Here is a 15619-nt window from a genome sequence, read left to right as displayed (position 1 = left end):
GCCTGGAGTTTTGTAGGTAGAAAGTTTTTCATTATAAATTTATTTAAATGTTTGGTATTATACAGGTTTTTCTATTTCTTCTTGTATACATTTTGGAAAGTTGTGTTTTTCTAGGAATTTTTCTACTTCATCTAAATTTTCTAACTTCTTAGCATAAAGTTGGTGGTAATATTCCACTATAATCTTTTTAATGGTCAAAGGATTTTTTGTAACTTATTTATTTGTATTCTTCATATTGTTTATTTAAGCAATCTTTATTTTTTCCTTGACCAGACTCACCATGGATTTATCCATTTTCATAGGTTTTCTAAAAGAAACTTCGGGCTGTGTTGATTTCCTCATGCATTTTGTTCTTATTAATTTTTGCTCTTATGAATAACTTCCTTCCTTTTATGCTATCTAGTTTTAGTTTCTGACTCTTTCTTACTTCTGGAGATAGGTGCTTAGATTATTGGCTTTCATCCTTCCTTCCTTTTTAACATCTGTTTTTAGGACTATACTTTCCCTCTAAGAAGGCTGTAGCTGCCTCTCACAAGTTTTGATATGTAGTGTTTTCATTATCATTCAGTTCAGAATATTCTCTAATTTCCTGTGTGATTTCTTCTTTAATTCCTATCATATTTGGATATGTATTGCTTAATTTCCAAACATATGATGATTAGCTCATTTTCTTTGTGGTTATTTCTTCCTAGCTTAGTACCACTAGGGTCAGAGAACATACTTTATATCATTTTAATACATTGAAATGTATTCATCTTTGCTTTATGGCCAAAAGTCGTCAATTTTGGGAAATTCTCACTTGCAATTAAAAAGAATGTCTAGTCTTCAGCATTGAGTTTTGTATAATATCTCTCAATTCAGTCAAGTTTGTTAATCATGTTACTCTAAACATCTACATTCTTAATGATTTTTGGTCTGCTTGTTCTTTCCGTTATGGAGAGAGGTGCGTTGAGGTCAGCCACCATGATGGTGGATTTATTGGTTTCTTAGACCTGCCAATGTTCTGACAGAGTTCATATTGTTATGTTTTCCAGGCGAGTTGAAGCTTTTATCATCATAAAATGCTCCTCTTCAGTTCAGGTTGGCATGCTATATTTTTTTCTCAGACTTTTCACTTTTAACTTTTCCATATCCTTATATTTGAGATATGCCTTGTTTCAGCAGCATGCAGTTGGGTTTGGTCTTTGTATTGAGTCTGAAAATTTTTGTATTTTAATTGGGATATTTGTTTCATTTTTCTATAATGCAATTTCTGATATATTTGGGATTAAATACACCACCTTTCTATTTTTTTTCTATTTGAACCTATTCATCTCTCTTTTTCCCTTTCTTCTTGCCTTCTATTGGATTGACTTGGTTATTATTATTCCATTTTCTCCTCCTTTAGCTTGGGAAAGTTATACATTCTATTACTATTCTTTGTAGTTATAAATTATTTTTATAAATTCTTTTACTGTTCTCTCAGTGGTTCCCCTGAGATTATAAAATGTATTCTTAATTTATCAAAGTCTAATATAAATCAGTATTTTTACCACTTCCTTGACTAGGCAAGGCTTTATAACTTGTATGGTATGGCTATTATGTATTTTACTTCTCTCTATACATAAATTTCATCCAATAGTACTATTGTTATAATTGTTTTATACTATCAATATCTATTTAGATTTAGTTACATGTTTACCATTTCTGTTCTTCATTCTTTGTCCATTTGCAGTCTCCTATTTGGTGTCATTGCTTCCTGCATGAAGAAGATCTTCTATTATTTCCTTTAGTATAGGCCTAAATTACCAGTTTATTTCCCGGCTGAAAATATTTTTGTTTCGCCTTCTTTTAGGAGGGTCTTTTTCCTGGGTATAAATGTCTAGGCACTTTCATAAGAATATTCATTTATCTTCCAGGTTCCAATTTTTTTTTCTTTTTTTGAGACAGAGTCTTGCTCTATTGCCCAGGCTGCAATGCAGTGGTACAATTTTGGCTCACTGCAACTCCGCCTTGTGGGTTCCAGTGATTCTCATGCTTCAGCCTCCGTGTAGCTGGGACTACAGGTGCATGACACCATGCCCTGCTAATTTTTACATTTTTCGTAGAGACAGGGTTTTGCCATGTTGGCCAGGCTGGTTTCAAACTCCTCACCTCAGGTGATCTGCCCACCTCGGCCTCCTAAAATGTTGGGATTACAGGCATAAGCCACCGCACCTGGCCTGATTTTGTTCTGTTGAGAGTCTGTCAGTGTTTTTGAAGATTATCTTTTCTTTTGCTCTTAAGTCTTTGTCTTTGATTTTATTTATTTATTTATTTTTATTTTTATTTTATTTTATTTTTTTTTGAGATGGAGTCTCGCTCTGTCACCCAGGCACCCAGGCTGGAGTGCAGTGGCGTGATCTCTGCTCACTGCCAGCTCTGCCTCCCGGGTTCACGCCATTCTCCTGCCTCAGCCTCTCCGAGCAGCTGGGACTACAGGCGCCCGCCACCACGCCTGGCTAATTTTTTGTATTTTTAGTAGAGACGGGGTTTCACCGTGGTCTCGATCTCCTGACCTCGTGATCCGCCCGCCTCGGCCTCCCAAAGTGCTGGGATTACAAGCGTGAGCCACCGCGCCCGGCGTATTTATTTATTTATTTTATGGAGTCTCACTCTGTCACCCAGGCTGGAGTGCAATGGCGCAATCTCGACTCACTGCAACCTCTACCTCCCAGGTTTAAGCGATTCTCCTGCCTCAGCCTCTCTAGTAGCTGGGACTACAGGTGCTCATCACAGTGCCTGGCTAATTTTTGTATTTTTAGTAGAGATGGGGTTTCACCATGTTGGCCAGGCTGTTCTTGAACTCCTGACCTCAAGTGATCCACCGACCTCGGCCTCCCAAAGTGCTGGGATTACAGGTGTGCACCAAGCCCTAATTTTTGTCTTTTTAGTAGAGGCAGGGTTTTGCCATGTTGGCCAGACTGGTCTCAAATTCCTGACCCTCAGGTGATCCACCTGCCTTGACCTCCCAAAATGGTGGGATTACAGGCATGACCCACCATCCCTGGCCCTTTCCAAATTTTTTAATCTTGCTTTTTAATTTCCTTGAATATTCTGAGCACAGTTATTTTAAAGTCCTTGTTTTATATTCTGTTGTCTAGAGCTTCTGTTTCTATTTTCTGTTATTTCTCTTGGTTTCAGTCTTGTTATCTTGCCTCCTTATGTGTCTGGTTACTTTTTAATCAAGTGTCAGATATTGGATGTTAAAAATTATAACGGTAACTTGAGATATGTGGAGACATTATCTTCCTCCAGAGAGAATTTTCATTTGCTTCTTGCAGGCATTTAGGCTAAGGGCACTTGCATTTGTAGATCACGTTAGTTGGGGATTGAGATGCTTCAAAGCAGGGCTTCCATTCTTGTCTGGTCTATTTTTACGTTATAGTCCATTATGATCCTAACTACATGCTTGGAAGTTTTAAAAGTCTGGTCTCTCTTTCTCAAATCCTAAAATCTAGTTCTTGTCCTGTGGACCCTTAAACCTCTCAAGACTTTGTTCAGTTTCCCCCTTGTCACTTGTCTCTTCTAGGCAGGACCAAAGCCTTTTAAAGGAAAGCAGGCCCCAAATTACAGGCCCCATGATTCTTCAGTGCCTTTGTGGCTTCTGGATTTTTATTTTGTCATTTTTATATGACTTAAGGATGCAAAAGAATTTGGCTTCCTGTAATATATTTAGTTGACTCTGCAGAATCAGAAGCCAGTTCTAATTTGTTCCTACCTAAAACAATATTATTTCAGAAATGTAAACAAATTTATGACTGTGGACAAATGATTCTTTTCCATTAAACATATATATGTCTATCTGTGTATATACACATTTTCTTTTTACAAGCATGTGTAAAGAGAGAGGGACTGGGATGTGTGAACTAAGTTTTATAAGTTAGTATTTCTCTAAAAGTTTCCTGGTGGTCCTCTGTAGCTATTGTGGGACTGATTCCTTATTTAAAAGTAGTAAGAGAAGAAAATTGAGTAAAGAGAATCAAGAGATCTCTCCATTCCTGCTGAGACTAGCTGTGCTGCAGGTGAGCTGCTACTCCGTTTTAAGTTCAGGTGAAAGTAGAGGCTAGAGACTTAGTGCCAAGAACTGACATTATGCTTCAAGACCAAGACTTTAGTTCAGGTCTTGAATGCTTCCTTGACCTTCCAGTGACCGTGGTTGAAATAGCAAACAGCTTTGTTTAGAATTTGAAAGACGTTTCCAGCCTTGGTGTTCCAGACACATTCTAATATTTTACAGCTTTTTCTTTTTCCTTCACTGACTCTCTTCCTATAACTTTGTGTAAAGAGCAGAATACCAACTGTCTAAGAGAGTATCTATTCCAGATTCTCAAATTGGGTATTATTTTGTGTGAAATGGGACAATTCCAAAAGAATGAGATAAACTCAAATCATAGTTGACAAAATCTACATGTGAATTTGCCATACTTAAAATGCAATACTTCCTCAAATCTGAAAAAGGACAATCCAAATCGTTTAGTGTTTATTCATTCAACAAACGTTTTATTGAGCTCCTACTCTGTGCTAAGTACTCAGCATACAATGTTAAATAAGACATACTTTTGTCCCCAAGGAGTTCTATCTAGTAAAGTAGAAGGATATGAGAACACTAACTATAACAAAATGTAATAAATACATGATGAAGATGAGTATATATTATTCTAGGGAAAGAGATGAAGGAAGATTAACTCCACCCTGCGGGAGTTAGGAAATACTTACTTAAGCTAGCCTTATTCAAATGTAACTTCCTGTTTCTTACTTTCCTTGATGCTTTCAGAATGGATTAATTACTATTTTATCCGTGTTTTCACTTTATATGTTCATCAAAATTCATCAACCGTATCAGTTATCACACTTTGCTATAGTTATTTAGCATTCTGTCCATCAAGTTGTAACTTTCTTGAGAACATGATACAGCTCTTATTCATCTTTGTATTTCCAGTACCCAAGAATACAATATAAACTCACTGAATATTTTTTGATACATAAATGTATACATATATGAATGAAAGAGGTAAGGCATACATTAAGATTAGAGAATAAAGCTATATTATTAACATAATAATTTGTATGGATATTAGTTATAAGTATGAAAAAAGTCTTAATTGAACACATAAATGAACATCAATAAGGTATTAAGATTAACCTTTAAATAACACATTTTAGATACTCACTTTTCTGCACATCTTATAGACACATTTGCCCCTATTCAATCAACTATTTTCATTATTTCCAATAACATTTGAAAATGTTGTTTTATACTAAAATTCGTACATAATTCCTTTTGTCTCCTGCCTGAAGTTGGAGGATTGCTTGGTTATCTTTGAGGTAACACAGTCAGTCAAGGTGGCCATTATATCCCAGGAAGATGAGTTCAGGTATGTTTAGAATGACTGCTTTTAGGAATTGTCCCGAGGTGTGCTTAACTGTAAATTGGAGGGAAACTGAGCAAAGGCTCAAGGGTAAAACACCAAACTCAGACATTTTAGTATTATACTACATAAAATGTGTCTCTAAGTATCTTAGTTGTAGCTGTAAGACCTTATTCATAAAACACATCATTTCTATGCTTCTCTTTGGATCTGAAATTAACATTCTTATACTAGTGGAAATGGTAAACGATAAGTTCTTAAATTGTTAATAGCTTCCCCAGGTTTCTGCTCTCTTGCCATGCAATTGCTTTGGCTCCAAAATATAAAAATATTGTGATATGTGCTCATCAGCCTGCAATCCTAGGCTCTTCCTATCCTTGTAAACAACTTTTAGACTGGGGAGTAAATGACAGGGGTCCACTTCTGGGAAGGAAGTATTTTAACATGGGAATCCATAGCACATTTTGTATCCATTTTCTTGGATATTGACAGATAATGCATCCAGATTTTGGCTGTATAAAACTTATTTTGCTAAACACAACGTCATACTTAACATACAGTAAATTCTGCCAATTGTCCTGCATTCAACGCTTGTGGGGGTGGGGATGGGGAGGGAGGGGAAAAAGGCTGTGGCAGGTGGCACCTGCTGGTAACTAGTAAACATCTGGAAGAGGCATTGAATGGGGGAGATAAAGATGGAGCTCAAAAAAATAGCAAAAAAGGATCTTATTACAAGAATGTAAAGGTAACAAGCTTCAAGAAATTAAATGATGAAATGCATGCAAAGTGAAAATAAGCTAACAGACTATTCTAATGAAATAAAATAAAAAGTCCTTGCAAGGTTCTACAATTAATGAAGGTAGGTGACAAATTGGAGTCCACATTCCCAACCACCACTGCACAGAGAAGTACACCATTTGTATGTTCCATAGTGTCCATGAGAAAAATGAATTAGATGCTCAATATAAGATCCAATAAAAGTTTCTCATATCTTCATAAAGAGCCCACTGTGTGTGAAAGGAGATGCACTGTGTGATTCTCATGTAAACCTTTGACAACCTTCAAAGCAATATTACATGTTGTTTGTAAACACTTGGGCATGCACTAATATTATACAAAATGCGGACAGGAAAGATAACATATCAACTCTAGAATAGTGGTTGCCTCTAGGGAGTGGGAATTGATTGGGGAGGGGCATTAAACTACATAACATCTTCTTTCCTTTTCAAAATAAGGCAGATACAGCAAAAAGTAAACTTTTCACAACTACTTGGGATCTGTTATTTTTTCTTTTTTTTTTTTCGATGGATTCTCACTCTGTCGCCCAGGCTAGAACGTAGTGGTGCAATCTCAGCTCACTGCAATGTCTACCTAGTGGGTTCAAGCAATTCTCGTGCCTCAGCCTCCCCAGTAGCTACGACTACAGGCACGTGCCACGACACCCAGCTAATTTTTGTATTTTTTGTAGAGATGGAGTTTCAACATATTGCCCAGGGTGGTCTTGAACTCCTGAGCTCAAATGATCTGCCTGCCTCAGCCTTCCAAAGTGCTGGGATTATAAGGTGTGAGCCACTGCACCCAGTCATGGTTTATTATTTTCTGTAAGTTTGAAATTTTTCATAGAGAAAAATATTTAAACATTTACATATTGAATGTAATGAGCAATGGATTTCAACATCCTTAAAGTAAATACGAGGTCTTTCAGCCCTCTTTCATTTAAGCACTGCTCAATGAAAGCCATTGGTGAATTCTGGCTGAAAGAAACGTAATTCACTGTAAGCAATTCAGCAAGACAGGGAGGTTGTCAAAATGACACCAAAGGGGTAGCTGGCTCTCCTGTGGTCTGTCCAGCTCCTGGGGTGGATTGGACCATGTTGAATGAGGGGATGAAGATCCTTTGCTTCAGGAAACCCTCCACAGATACGTGTCTCTCCAGTTGGCATTTGATAAGCAGAAGCCCTGGGTTCAAAGTTCTATTCCCTGACAGGTACTTACGTCTTCTGTTAAGTTCAGTAGCTTGAATATTCAACCAAGCAGACTTAGAACAGATGCCCTCAAGGGATGTGGAACTTGACAAATACAAGTGCCTGAATATAAGGCACCCCCAGCAAGCAACGCTGAGGGTCCCAGTGGGCAGATCTTGCCTGAACTCCAGGCAGGTATGTGGCAAAGCACCAGATTTCAATGCAGAGTCAGATCGCTACTCTTTCATTTTTATTTCAAATGAACAATTCATTCAATCATAATTGTTTGATTAGTATTTTGTGTATGAAGTTTAATAAATGCATAAAAGAAGGGAGCAGTTTGGGCAACTATATTAAATATTAAACACCAGAGCGTAATAGAGCAAAGTCCTACTGTATTCTTTATTGCTGGGTTTTTTCATCACAGCCCATCAGCAAGTGAGTAAACGAGTTCACCACAGTCTGGGTTTTGGGGTTTTTTTCCTTTTTTTTGGAGACAGAGTCTCTGTTGCCCAAGCTGGAGTATAGTGGCATGATCATGACTCACTGCAGCCTGGACCTCCCCAGGCTCAGGTGATTCTCCCACCTCAGCCTCCCGAGTAGCTGGGACTACAGGCGTAAGCCATTACACTCGGCTAGTTTTTATATTTTTTTGTAGAGACAAAGTTTCACCATGTTGCCCAGGCTGGTCTCAAACTCCTGGCCTCAAGTGAGCTGCCCACGTCTGCCTCCGAAAGTGCTGGGATTACAGGCGTGAGCCACTGCGCTCGGCAGTCTGGGCATTTTTAAGCAGATATGACCAAACTGCTGCCTTGGTCATTAAAATATACTAATGTTGCTAAAAATTCCAGGAAAGCAGCTATACTTCTGGAGATCTGAACGCATACAATGCTCCCAGAGGCCATACTCCCATCTCACAAGAAGGCAAAGGGTTGATACTTCCCCCCAACCATCTTCTCCTCCCAATTCATTTCCAGATATAATCACTTTAGCTGGTTGCACACGTATATTAACGGAGCGGGGAATACTGTCCATGGGGATTTTCCTGTCTCCTTATTCTCACCCACAATCCCCGAGAATGGCCTTCACTGAATAAACTGGTTTTTCTAGAGAAGTCTTTTATAAGCATTCAAACAAGTGGCTTCACTTGGGCACATTGTGGATCCTAGAGGAGTCTTGAGGAAGGAGCCTACTCAGGAGCCCTAGGGTTTCTTTGTTTACCAAGTCAGATAACTACGAACCCTCTTTCATAGGGGAAGAATCCTGAGGTGAACGGTGTGTCTGCACCATCAAAATCATGTGCCTCTGGTCTAGACCATCAGTTTTCAAACTGTGGCCTCCAGGTTATCAGCATCAGCCTGAGAACCTGTTAGGAGTGCAAATTCTCAGCTTCACTCCAGGCCTACTAAATCGAAAGCTCTGCGGCTATGTCCAGCTATCTGTGGTCTATCTAGCTTACCAGGTGATTGTGATGCTTGCTAAGGTTTGAAAAGTATAGATTATTCTCAATTCTGGTCCTTCCAGAAGTGGTAGAGAACCACGTAGAGTGTGGATCCTGCAGACAGGCTTTCTAACTTCTCACCCTAGGTTTCCCACTAACTGGGTGATGTTCCACAAGTTACTTCACCCTTCTGTGCCTCAGTTTACTTATCTGTAAATGAAGTTAATGGTAGTGTACCTACCCATTGGATGGTTGTGAGGATTAAATGGATTGTTTTAATTTTTGTTAGCTATTTTTATTGGGTTAAACTACTCGTTGAGGTGACTTCTCCTAAGGGAAGGAAGACCTGATCCGAGTTCTGCCTTGTGCAAACACCTTTACCCCTCTGAGCCTCAACAACTCCATCTGTAAAATGGGAGGATTACATCTGAGCTACTTGCATCACTGAGCTGGCATGAAGACAAAGTGAGAAAATGCGGCAGTGCCTTGTAAACCGAAAGAGCTATTCGAGGCAAAGTAAATATATGCCACACCCACCAACTTGGCTACATGACCTTCCCCCTCAACAGCTACAGTGTGAATCCAGTGACCTATCTTTCTCAGTTTCTTTCCACCAGCTGATCCCCCTACTCTCTTTTTAGGGCAATTCATATTGAGAACAGCTGCCACAGTCTGCAAGTTCTTTTTCTACTGTCTTGTGTTGTGTTTCTTTAGATATCAGACATTCTGCCCCCTTTTCAGTGACATTATTAACTCCATCTGAGTTGAAAATATGCCATAGGTAGGCCGGGCACGGTGGCTCACACCTGTAATCTCAGCACTTTGGGAGACCGAGGCGGGTGGATCACGATGTCAAGAGATCGAGACCATCTTGGCCAACACGGTGAAACCCCATCTCTACTAAAAATACAAAATTTAGCTGGGTGTGGTGGCACACACCTGTAGTCCCAGCTACTCAGGAGCCTGAGGCAGAAGAATTGCTTGAATCCAGGAGGCGGAGGTTGCAGTGAGCTGAGATCATGCCACTGCACTCCAGCCTACAAATAGAGTAAGACTCCATCTCAAAAAAAAAAAAAAAAGAAAGAAAGAAAATATGCCATAGGTAGCAGAATGACTTATTTGTTGATATCACTACAGAACAACTATGGTGACGATGCATTACTAATATATCCTAATGATTGAATAACTATTAGGAACAAGGTACTGTACCAAGGCTCCACATACCTCATTTCACTTAGTTATCAGAACAACCAAGAAAGCAAGAACTCCAAATATTTCTGTTTTACAAATAAGAAAACCAAGGCTGAGAGGTTAAGTAACTTGACCAATGTTTTCCAGCTAGGAAGATCTCTTCGATTCCAAGAGTTCTTTCAACGGATACACCCTGTAGAATAAAATCATCTTTTTCTGGAATGCTTTTGGCACTTTGAAAATTCAGCATGCACTATTCACAATAGCAAAGACTTGGAAACAACCCAAATGTCCAACAACGATAGACTGGATTAAGAAAATGTGGCACATATACACCATGGAATACTATGCAGCCATAAAAAATGATGAGTTCATGTCCTTTGTAGGGACATGGATGAAACTGGAAACCATCATTCTCAGTAAACTATTGCAAGGACAAAAAAACCAAACACCACATGTTCTCACTCATAGGTGGGAATTGAACAATGAGAACACATGGACACAGGAAGGGGAACATCACACTCTGGGGACTGTTGTGGGATGGGGGGAGGGGGGAGGGACAGCATTAGAAGATATACCTAATGCTAAATGATGAGTTAATGGGTGCAGCACACCAACATGGCACATGTATACATATGTAACAAACCTGCACACTGTGCACATGTACTCTAAAACTTAAAGTATAATAATAATAATAAAATAAAATAAAATAAAATTTTATGCCTGTTATGTACCTATAATTAAAAATAAAATTTTTTAAAGCTTAAAAAAAAAAAAAGAAAATTCAGCATGCTAAGGTGGGAACAAAGACAAATGAACCAGCTCTTATCACAGGCCTCTCAATAAGAAAACCTGCATTTGGGTAGAGTTCAGGTGGCATTTCAGAAATGAATGCTCAATAAGCATTTCATCCTTCTCCAGGCACTACCTTTTGTCACCACGAAGATTAAGGCTGTGCTTTGGACGGGCACCTAACATTCCCTAAGTAAGCCAAAATCAAATTACTGCTCGAATCACATTTTACAATTATTAAACTTACCCTGTAAGGTTTACCTGTTTGCCTCCTCCTAGGGTACATCGTTTTTTAGCCAATAATCAAAATGACACGTGACAATATCTTTTATTGACTTTATGTTTTATATACTTTTCATCAAAGAGGCCAATATGTAGAGAGTCGCTTGGAAAAGCCCAAATATCTATAAAATCTAAAGTTTATTTAAAAATGTGAGCTACATAACAGGATTCTGTTTACCCATATTATATTAGGATTTGAGATAAAAATGTTCAAAGATCACCAAATAGGTATATAAAAACCTAGGACTGCAGAAATTTAAATAGAGCCAGACCTTTCAATCAACCTCTTTACTTGAGATGTGATGTCTGACAGCTTCAGTAGACTCACCCATGCTTCTGCAACTAGTGGAAGCAGGGCTCAAAACTTAGGTTTTTAAGTGGAGTTTTAAGCCTAGCATTGTTACAATGCCTTGAAAAAAAAATCTATGTAGTCTCCCAAGCATACAGACCTGAGAATTGCCCTCCAGATATATTTGAATAAATTAATTTGCTAACTCAATTGCAAATGAAATGTAATTCAGTGGATCTTTTCATCTCATGCATGAGTTCTGCTGAGGTTCAGAGTGCATTTGCTTCAACTTTTGAAGTAGATTTTGTAAAGTTCCTTAGCTGTCACCCATGGATGGTGTGAATTTATAGAGTGCTAGTCTGGATGAAAACAGCATTATAACATAAAATGCATCATTAATACTTTAAAACCCAGTATGATTTATATTTATATAAATAACATAAAGGAAGCCAATTAAACCAAAGTCACTGGAGTGTAAGTAACATAAAAACGTATTGTTCTGTAAGCTACAGAAAATAAACTAATAATGAAAGTATTTATCATATGTCTAAAAACTATGCAGGTACTAGTGGGTTAAGCTGACTGCAAGGGGAAAACGTTTTTATTTTCCCAACATCTTCTAATGCAGGCCCAACACTTTATCCAATTCAGATCCATTTAAAACTTGACATTATATCTGCAAGTTACCTTTTGTCCATTCAAGTAATTAATAATTTAAGTTAACAAGGATGTCTTGATTCAAACACTGTAATCTGACTAGGAGGATATTTAAAATTCATTACAGTACATTAAACTTGCAGTGAACAGTTAGCTTCATTGCAAAATAAATAAATAGCCAATTTGCTTTGATCAGCAGAAATTCTGATAAAATCAGCAAAACACCAATTAAAATGTGAAAAATGTCACCTACCATAGTTAGTCTAATGGAACATGGACTTAGAGGAAGGAACTGATTCAATGTTTATTTTCATACCAGCTGTGGCTTCCAAATGTAAATCATTTCACTTCTTGCTAGTGTATGTCGGTCCTCCATGGCCCCTGCATTGATCCTACGGTTGAATAATTTGTATGCAGTATTACATAACAAGGCAGCTCTACTGGGGCTGAAGTTGGATTCCCTTAATTGTCTGGCAAATCATTGCTTTCTTTATGTGTTTTAGTAGTATTCTTATTTCGGGGATTACTATTAACTGATGGAGGGCAAAAGCTGTCACCAAATAGCCACAGTTCTTCCTAACACATGTGACAACTGTCCTAGGTTGAGACAATCTCTTTTCAAAGAATCTGACACTTTGCTATTTCTTGTCACATGAGTCACTTTAGTCTGTTAGTACAACGCTATGTATCCACATAATTCAGACTTCTGTCGCAGCACAAGTTCAAGTTCAGTATGGGTTTGCTCATTTCTAGGATTTAACCCAGTACCAGGAGCCTGGCAATGCTAGTAAATGAGTTCTGGATGGACTGAGGAGTCTCTCTTGAATCTCAGAATCCAGCAATCAGTTTTCAGGTCCTCAGTGCCTTTGAAGTGAAAGAATAATTAAGGTAAAAGCAGAAAAGGCTACTTAACACTTCTCTGCATGCCCCATTTATGGAATTTTTGTTAAAGAACAAAAATAGAATTGCTTCAAACTGCAAGATGGATTTTCTTTCCTCATCTGCCTTTTCTTCTATGTAGGCAGTTTCTTCTTGACAGAAACCATGAATTCATTTCTAACAAGCACTGTGGAATCTCTGTCAGTTCAGCCACTTCAGAAATCAGTAACAGGAAAGGAATGTGCAAAAATGAAAACAGTTGTGCTGTGTCGTGGGCGCTGTTTTCTTCTTTTGAATTTTCTCAAAATGTTGCTTCATCATCTTTTCAATAATTAGATGCAATAGATATCAAGTAAGAAATGTTTATCATGAGACCCTCATTGTGGCCCATTTGCAGATACACTTGCTCATTATCTAGGAAGGAGATGGAGCCTGAGTTTAAGCAAATCCATCATTCAAAAACTCCAAAGTTAGATTTTAAAACCTTAGGGCAATCCATAATGAGTTTACAATGAAATGAAATAGCAGTTTTATGAAGTTTAAAACAACTAATTGTTCGGGAGCTGCTTTCATTCATTTGAAGTTTTGTCCAATTATTGCCATTGCATTTCATTCCTTGAATTTATATTTTTCCCAGAGTTAGGGGGTTCTTTTGAATAGTAAGAGGATGCGCCAGCTCATTTGCCAATAAGATGAGTCCTACATGTTTGCCTTAATCTATACTATAGCTGCAAAACTCAACCTTGAACCTACCCGTATGAATTTAAGACTGTATTGTATCCTTTAAAAAAAGTAGAGAGACCCATGATCCTACCCGCAACTGGTCATTTCCATGTAATTAGAAAAGCATAATGGTGATACCTAATGTAAATGACGAGTTAACAGGTGCAGCACACCAACACGGCACATGTATACATATGTAACAAACCTGCACATTGTGCACATGTACCCTAGAACTTAAAGTATAATAATAAAAATAAATAAAAAAGAAAAGCATAATAGTGTAGGGGTGAAATCAGAATGGTATTTGTACAGACCCCAGCCACCACCACGTTTGTGTGATCTTAGGCAAACACCATAACCTCTCCAAGCCTCATTTTCCAGTATTTCTACAGTGGGATAACAATATGCTTAATTGACTGGATTGTTGTGAAGACTGGATGATCACAAATGTAAAGTATGTAGGATAATTCAACAAGGCATTCTATACCTTATCTGGCAACTCTGTGCTTAAGTTCTGGTATTTACAGACCTTAAAATTTCATGCTTTTCTTCAATTATTTGGGAATCAAGCAAAGAGAAGGTTAGAAGTAAAATATTTAGATGATTGCCCTAATTCTTCACTTTACGCACAGAGGCAGAAAGTTTCCACTGTCACTCTGGATGTCCTTGGGACACCGTGACATGCAATCAACATCAGCTGTGTTGGCTGATAATTCAGAGGCTATGATACCCTTGTTTATGGCACCTTCAGTTCCACAGACATTTTTACTTGACTGATTCACTGTTTCATACCAAGTAGGGGATGAAGAAGAAATCATTCAAACTAAATGCTACTATGAAGTTCAGTTACTTGGCTGGAAAACAGCAGATAAATTGATAATTGCAAATGGTCTGAAATTTGAATAATTTCTTTTCCACTTCAACTAAATCTGTTGAGCACACCCAAATAATTTAAAAGTGCTGAAAATAAGCAGTATTGGGGATTAATGAAGGCAATACATTCACTGTTGCATTTATTATTTCTAAATTATAGCACTACCCACTTGAAGGAATGCAATGAAGTTGAAATGAAGCAATTTTATTGTTAAATATTGTCATTTAGAATAAAACGCATGTGACTGTAGAACAGAAATCACACAGGCTGTTGCTGTTTACTTTTTATACTTAGTTATTTTCAAGTGAATTTTTAGAAAAAGTAATAACAAGAAAGTCCTGTGGTTCAATGACACCACAATTAACCAGACTTTGCTTAGAATGGGAGGCCCGGCCAGGCGCAGTGGTTCACACCTGTAATCCCAGCACTTTGGGAGGCCGAGGTGGGCAGATCACAAGGTCAGAAGATCGAGACCATCCTGGCCAACATGGTGAAACCCTGTCTCTACTAAAATACAAAAAATTAGCCAGGCATGGTGGTGTGCACTTGTAGTTGCAGCTACTCAGGAGACTGAGGCAGGGAATCGTTTGAACCCGGGAGGCAGAGATTACAGTGAGCTAAGATCGCACCACTGCACTCCAGCCTGGCAACAGAGCAAGACTCCATCTCAAAAACAAAAGAAAACAACAACAACAACAAAAAAAAAAAACAATGGGAGGCCAAAGGAGGTAGAGATGGGTACTCAGACCCTGGCAGCTCATTTGGGGGTTCAGGTAGAAGTGGCTCTTTTAGATTGGCTCTAACATTGTACCTGAAAGAACATAGTGGGGTCATGGGAAACTTTGGTTTTGAAGTCAGAGGGACCCAGGCATCAGGAGGTTATTTAGGGGCACAGACCTACCCTCATAGAGCTTATTTTCTATTGGGGGAGATTAAGAATTAAAATATTTTACGTCAGACGATGACGGGTGTTATGGGAGGAAAATGGGCTTTTGGCTGTGTGGCTTTGGGCAAATTAATTATCCTCTCTGAGCTTCAAGGCTCTTGTAAGTACAGATAACTTATGCAAGGGCACACAGTTCCTGAGGAGCAGACGTGGTAACTGCAATTGTTTTTATTACTCGTATTTTCAATATT

The sequence above is a fragment of the Hylobates moloch genome, unplaced genomic scaffold, assembly GCF_009828535.3.
Source record: "Hylobates moloch isolate HMO894 unplaced genomic scaffold, HMol_V3 SCAFFOLD_14, whole genome shotgun sequence".
Taxonomy (NCBI): Eukaryota; Metazoa; Chordata; class Mammalia; order Primates; family Hylobatidae; genus Hylobates; species Hylobates moloch.
The sequence above is the reverse complement of the archived record's forward strand: the minus strand, read 5'-3'. Positions refer to the sequence as shown.